Here is a 7,649-nt window from a genome sequence, read left to right as displayed (position 1 = left end):
AAAAGGAAACAACTCAATAGATGTTTATGTGAAAAAACATTGTTTTTTGAACTTGCATATTTCACTGGACTGTGAAATAACTTTACAACATCGGAGCATCAAGAAGCCTTGTTTTGATGCAATGTGCTGCTACCTGTGTATCAGAGATGAGCTGAATACATTGGGGAGCTGACACAGATTCACAGGGTATCTATTGTCATCTGGGTTGCACCTATTTAGTCATTAAATGTTGCTATTGCTCTCTTCCCCAAAAGTGAATGAAAAACAAAGGAAAATAAGTTTAAAGAATTCAAAGAGGGGTTTATGTAAAGTCAATTTAATCTCTAAATATACTTTCAATATACTATATGTCAGGAATTGAACAACTGATTCAAAATTTTTGGATCACTTATTCAGTTCTTACATTTCAGTTCATTTAAATTTGCATCATGGAAACAGGCCTAAATGTATTATAAGGAGGCTCAGGTGAGACCACATCTAAAGGAAGACGTTTTTACTAGATTGGAATGAGCTCAAATCGAAGAAAAAAATGTGAAAATATAGATGTCAAGGATTCAGGTTTATTGCATTCCCATCTCAAACCTCTGAAGATGTATCTGGTGTCATTTTTCACAGATTTTTAGCACATATTTATGCTTAATCTCTCTCTCTTAGAAGAAGAATGTCAGTAGTTCTTGCCTTAGTAGCAGCTTGAGGCTAAGGTAATTTAGTTTGCAGTGTGAAGGGGATCAGGCAGGGGAACTGTAATGTTTCCCCCTAGCCTTATAATTTTTAAAACCTGATGTAAGCCAATGCAGGGTGTCAAAGCAAAGGCATATACGCTAGAGAAATCAGGATACACCAACAGCACAGAGACGAACAAACTTTGTGGTGTTTGGAACTCCTCCAGAAGGATGTACCTGAGAATATTACATATTTACTTAACAGTGAAGTTGTTGAAACAGTTTTCCTAGCAGCCTTCCAAGAATCAGTATTTCAGGAAAAACCATTGCAAAGCAGCAGCTAAGCCAGTTCAGTATTTAAACTGGTGAAACCAAATGCTAGCTGGCTTAGTAGTTCTGGTCCCAGTACACTGGGCCATTTCAGCACTCATGTCACTGGCTTTTCAAAATTTGGGTACCTGAAATTCTGTCTTGCTATTTTCATTTGAATAAGCATCAAAATCAATACTGAAGTTTGAATGTACCTTGTTCTGGTTCTCCACACAAAGTGAATGAAATATAAATTCCTTTTTACAGACATTACATTTTAATCAGCTATTATGTGCCATTAATGTATAACAAGAAGGAGGGGTTAGGAAAACATTTATTTGAAATTCTTTTATACTGGATACAGGTATCAGGAGCACAACAATAGAGCAAATGAATTGAAATCTGCCCTATGAGTCTGTACGTCCTTGTAGGTGTTCCTAGCGTATGTAACCACATTTTATGAAGAAAAATGCATGTTGATACTTGATGATTATGACTTTTGATTTTTTAGTTTTATACATCAACCACTGAAAATATTAAGTGAACTGTTGTCTGATATGTTTTAATCATTTCTTTATCAACTTGGGTTAGGTCTGTGCTACATAGGTTTTCAAAACCTGAGGTCATGTTATTTTGTTAAGCTTACTTTGTAAAATATACATTTATCCAATAAAGATTAATGGTTACAAAGCTATACTGGTTTGCTGATATCTGTATTAACCAAGGACCTTACCATTTGGAGACAATAGATAGATGTTCTTTTTAATATGCTCTTCCTAAGCATTCATTTTACTACTGAGTGGGAGAAAGCCAGCATTAAGGATTAAAATATATTTATTTTACACACATGTGTGTATATATATATACACACACATATACATAAGATTTAAATCTGTAAGGTTTCCTTTGGGGACTTTCTCTTCCTTTGTGACATGGCCATTTTGGTCAGAAGGAAGCACTTAGAAACTGTATGACATACGCCAATTTTAAGCTCCTTTTTATCTTATTATCTACTGTAATGGCCATAATACAAAAGAAAGTAATGTTTTGCCTTACCCAATTTGTATTGTTTTCATGGGTTTTGTGTAACTTGGCCTGCTAAGAGGGCAAGGTGACTAAGAATAACCACAAAACTTTCTTTGACAAACAAAGAGCAGTTGCAATGTTAAAGCTAAATAGTTTTTTACATCAAAGTTAAAATTCCTAAAGTTCCTCCTGAAATCTCAGCAGTCTTTTCTCTGCAATTTACTGCATGCAATCTCTGCTGATTAAGTGTCATAACACTTTACAAATAAATAGTTAACTTACATATTAATTTCCTTCAAAAGAAGAAGGAAGATCCTTTGAAATACAGCAACTGGTGTGTGTCTGTGGGTCTGTGTGTGTGTTCTTCTTGTTCTTCTCTAAAACTAACATGCTTTATATTCAGTAAGTCATGTGGAATATATGATCTTTTTTCTCAGAAATGTTCATGAAGATTAGTCATCTTTCCATTGCTGCTGATAATTGAAAGACTTGCTGAGCAGATGCTCAAGACAAAATGTCTTTTACCAGAGACTTTTATCCCCTGTTATAAAATACATGATATCCTGTAATTTGTGTTACAACTGAAAAACCTTCTGGAAACTGCAAAGCTCTAATTTGGAGTATAGTTAATGGCTTCTTGTCTTTGCTAAATTGAATCTGTATCTCTCCCCCTCTGTGAGCTCCCAGATTTAACCAAAACTTGGCAAGACCCACAAGTCCCTGCCTGCCATGAGAGCTGTGGTTTGGTAGGTGATATTTGACCTCTGTGGTAGGTGCTGGCATTCTGGCAGCAGAAAATTCTTCTCAACACAGAGCCAAGTTGAGCTCTGCTCTGTGGATGTGCGAAACACCACCCCCAAATCCTGCTTCTCCCTTCCCCCAGAGCTCCAGGGACTGCTGTCCTTGCCTGTGACATCCTTGCAAGCCAGCAACTCTCATCTCCAGCTCTGTCAAGAGCATTTTGCAAAACAGGGCTGTGTTCAACTCAAGAGGGGCGGGGTGCACCCCCTTGGCAGGGGTAAAATACAACTTCTGTGCAAGAAAAACATGAATTAGAAAGAAACCAAATCAGGGAAAAATGTTACAGGTCTGGGTGCAAATTTCATGAACGATGTTTAAAGAAAGAAGTTTAATTATAACTCTGTGAGAAAAGAAAGACGTTTATGGTTTTACTTTCAGAAGTTAGTCTGTGGACTGATGGACTGAAAAAGCAGTTTAGACTGACAATAGTTTGCAGTCTCAGCCTCACTGAGAAGCCTGTAAGTCAAAGGGAAATCTTCAAATAAAGTAGTATTTTTCTAAAGAGAGAATAAGGAACAAACTATACACTCAGGTCTTTCATCTTCCCCTCTCTTTCACTGAGCTTCCTATGTTACAACCTGCTGTTTTCTGAAGCAGCTTTTAATAGAAGTAGCTTTGAATTAAAACTTTTTTTGCCTCCCTCTTACTTCAGATTACTGAAATGATTATTTTGTGCTCAGAACAAAAAAAAAATCACACACGACAAAACATTCAGGGAGTCGTTGAGTGGTGTGTGAAAAGACCTACAGTTCTTAATTTTGGTGAATCAGTAGCAAAGTTCCTCTATTTTGCAGTTAGTTCTGCTTCAAAAACCAAAGAAAATACAAGCTGGGTGATCAGTTCAGATTTAAAAATCTGAGACAGCAAAAGGCTGTCATGCTCAGATACCAGCGAAGAAAACTCTAGAAACTATCCTCATAAATTAAAAGAACTTTATAGGAGGTGCACTTCCTCATATTACCAGGTTCCTTCTTAACAAAGAACTCCTTTAGTTCTTGGGCCAAACCACACAGTTTTAGAAGGAAATAGAGCATCTGCAGCCCCCCGCTAATTTCCAGTCTTCTGCCACTGGACTGAGAAACTCAGTGCACAGATGCTGACATGAAGACTTAAGGATGAGAATGGGAGAGGATCAATTTTGTGCATCTGCATTTGGAACAGAGCAAGCTATCCATGAACACATTCACAGAATAATAAAACCCACATGTGGCAAGGTTTCATTAAACAAAGAGACTCCTTGTATCAACTGCTGAAAAATTGGACAAATTGAGGGCTATTTTCCTGCTTTTCTGGAAACAGTCCATCAGACATTAAAAAAAAAATCCTCAAAAATCACTTTTTAAAAAGAATCACATTTCTATAAAACCAAGAGTAGAAACACCCATGTTCAAATTATCATTGACATCTCAGCTTCTGTTTCCTGTGAATGTGTCTCATGGTGTGATCCCCCATCATCTAGTCACATGCTACTTCTTTGGCCTTGTCCAGCAGCAAGTATAAGATTCTTGCTGAATAATGACTTGCGCATATAATGGAATGTGATAGGAAGAAAAATATATAGAACATCTTCATTCAGTAACTCCATCCGAAGTTAACAAAGTGATTTTACTGTAGAAAATAGTGAACACTAATATGTCAGAAAGACTGGCAGATTTAATTGCAGCTACCTTCATTTTAGAATAGTTTCTATGAGGTTTTTTTTTTTCCAATCCTGGAAGTTTTTTGACAGAAAAACACTCCAGGCTCTTACAGCATAGCAAAAATGATGAAAATCAAGGAAGTCTGCAAAGATTAGAATTTCAGGACAGGAAATTGGAACTCAGAGATTGTACCATTCTGCCATGTGCAAGTCCTGGTCTGCAGCTGGAAGTGCTGGATGGAATTTAATTTGTCTCATGTTCATTTTTTTAACTAGAAAATAGTAGAAGCATGGTTGTTTGAAGGAAAAAATTTCAGATACTGCATCACTTCAGATCAACATTTTATTTCCTTCAAGACAACCAGCTTCTCAGAATGCTTGGTTTGTCAAATCCTTAAAGACTCACAAAATAAATAACAAGTATTAGGTATGCTATAAGACACATAGTAAATGGCTCATGGGTGAGATGATGGAAATAGTTAATATAAATAAAGGTTTCTCAATCCATTGCCCTAGCAATGCAGGAGAAATTGTCTCTGGTGAATATGGCAAACAGCATTAGCTGGCAGGAATGGCTCACTGGAGGTAAGTTTAGGGCAGGTTGGCTAAACAGTAGTTCACGTGGTGTCCAGCATAGACCTCAAGCTCAGTATTCAGGCAAATAAAATGTGGAAATAATCCCAGTCTAGAGTTTCCACCTTCTACAATACTGGTTAATAATAAACTCACAGGAAAGTATTTATTTTCTCCTGATTACCAAAAATAAGGATTAGCTATGTTAAGTTTCTTGCCATTCTCTTCATCTAAATCATGAAAGCACGTTAATACCATATGCTGTGTCTCCAAGGAAAGAAAAATATTTTGCTTCAGGTACAAGGGTTGAGGTTCAAAGTACAGAAACCACTGTCACAGGCATCAGTAATTTGTAATCCCAGTAACCTGAAATTCCTACTTACCAGAGTAGGAGGGGGCAAATTTCTGACAATGTGATCGTTAAAGGCAATGCCAGTTCAGTACAGCTGGGACAGATCACAGCTTCAACAACCGACTGGACTAAAAAAACTTGCAAACTAGTTTTTCAAGAATATCTCTATTTTAGTGAACAGGGCAGCTTATACAATTATCTTCTGTTGATGAGACAGAGTTTTTATTTCTAAATCTGTAATTCATGATTTCAGACAGACAGCCAGATTTTCAAGTAGCATGAATTCACAGCTGCTCTAGGAGGATATAATGATCTCAGGATAGATTTTTTTGCTGCTGAGTGGCAGGATGTACACTTGGGAGAGCAGAAGTGCAAATCCACACTCACACAGAAGCACAGAAACACAGAAAAGCAAAGTGGTGTTCCAAAGTGATGAATCTGTTGATATGGCAGAGATTAAGGTGTTTCATTTGGCAAGAACACTGTACAAGGGACAGTGTGTCTGTCAGAACAGCAGAAGATACGAGGTTAGAAATGCAGAGTATCATCCCCACCACCTCTGTGGGTATCAAGTGTTATAAATGGAGCACAGCTTCTATTCAGGCAAGGCATGAATGCAAGCTTTGGGCTAAAACCACTGTGTTTGAAAGCTTTGACAAGCTTGGGACACAAAACTACCATCAAATTCCATGAGAATATTTAAAGTTCTCAATTTCAGTTTAATGCAGGCATCTTTCAATTTACTAGAGAAATTTCACCTGCTACTCACAACTTCAGGCAATTATAGTTACCAAGATTTGAAATATTATAACAAATGTAATTTTTGCTTTTTCCTTTAACAAAATTAATACAAACTGTACAGATTTCAGTATCTCTTTAGCCAAGCATTAAGATGGACTAAATTGTAAACAATATACATGTGAGAGAGAAGAATCCAGACTTTGTGTACAGCTGTAACTTCACATTGCTGCCTTAGTATTTTTCCAAAGGACTGAAATGTATGGGTAATTTTAATCAACAAATCTGAGATCAAATGTAGAAGTCTGGCATGCAGTGAGCATTACAAAAGTGCCTACACCTCTGCAAGACATATTGACATAACTCACAGTAAAAACAATTTCAGTCTTTTAACACTGACTGTGAAAGATAAATTTCACAGGATGACACATATAGCAACTCACTGATGTAATACAATAAAGCACACACAAGCTAGTGTGGACTCAATCCCAAAACAACTCCTTTCCTATAGCCATTACCCCTGCAATGATGAATTCATTTGCCCTTCTGTTTGCTGCTGTTTATTAGTGAGAAATATTAAATGGCATCACACTGATGATGAACATCACACTGTTTTTTGCACACTGGAAGCCCATGGTAGAGAAGGTCTTCTTGTTTATAACACATGTTTTCTGCTGGCCAACTTGCTGCTTCAGAAGAGTTTGCTGGACTCAAATCATTAGCTTTCATCTCATGGTTAATTAGAATATCTGTTTCTCTCTCATGCCTGTTTATTTTTTGGTTTGATAAAATCCAATTTTTCAAATTGGAGTTAATGCTCATAAAATGCTGCCCTCACCTCCTTGAAACCGAAATAACTTAACAGAGTTCTGACTTAAATGTTTCTTCCACAGATTACTCACTGTAATTCTGGATGGCAACTAAACAGCAGGTGCAAAGGACTGCTCAGTTAAACCATAGCAAAATCCAGACATTATCCAGTGTGTGATTATAGTGTTATTTAGATGGGGTAAACTAAAGAGCATCAGGTGAAATCAAAGGTGACACAACAGAAATTACCCGTTCGTATTCAACACAAACTCCAAGGCCTGAAGGTGTGAGGGGACAAATGAAACTGAAAATTAGTCAGAGAAACACAATGTCACAGCATCATAATGTCTGTGAAAACAAACACTTACTTGGAATAGTGTCTCTAAGGGAGATGGACAACAAACAAAGCTAGCCAGCTTCATTTGAATGAAAATGCAAATACTTTTCTCCTCGCCATTTCTTGTGGGTGGTACCATAGTAGTGGACACAATCAGTGCCTGCATTACAGGACCTGGTGTCTGCACATAAAATGAAGGGTATTCTGGCAACAGACCTGTTATTGTAGAATGACAAAAATTTCTGCATTCAAATTAGCAGCCTTTACAGGTTTTCGTAGTCTAACCAATTTAAAGAAATGTATAATGTCAGCATGGGTTGCTCAGTCTGCTTCCTGGTAACCTGAAATACTGGGAGCAGAGCCCAAGTTTGAAAAGCTGTGTCAATACAATGCCAAAGATTT

The sequence above is a fragment of the Fringilla coelebs genome (assembly GCF_963513975.1).
Source record: "Fringilla coelebs genome assembly, chromosome: Z".
Classification (NCBI taxonomy): Eukaryota; Metazoa; Chordata; class Aves; order Passeriformes; family Fringillidae; genus Fringilla; species Fringilla coelebs.
The sequence above is the reverse complement of the archived record's forward strand: the minus strand, read 5'-3'. Positions refer to the sequence as shown.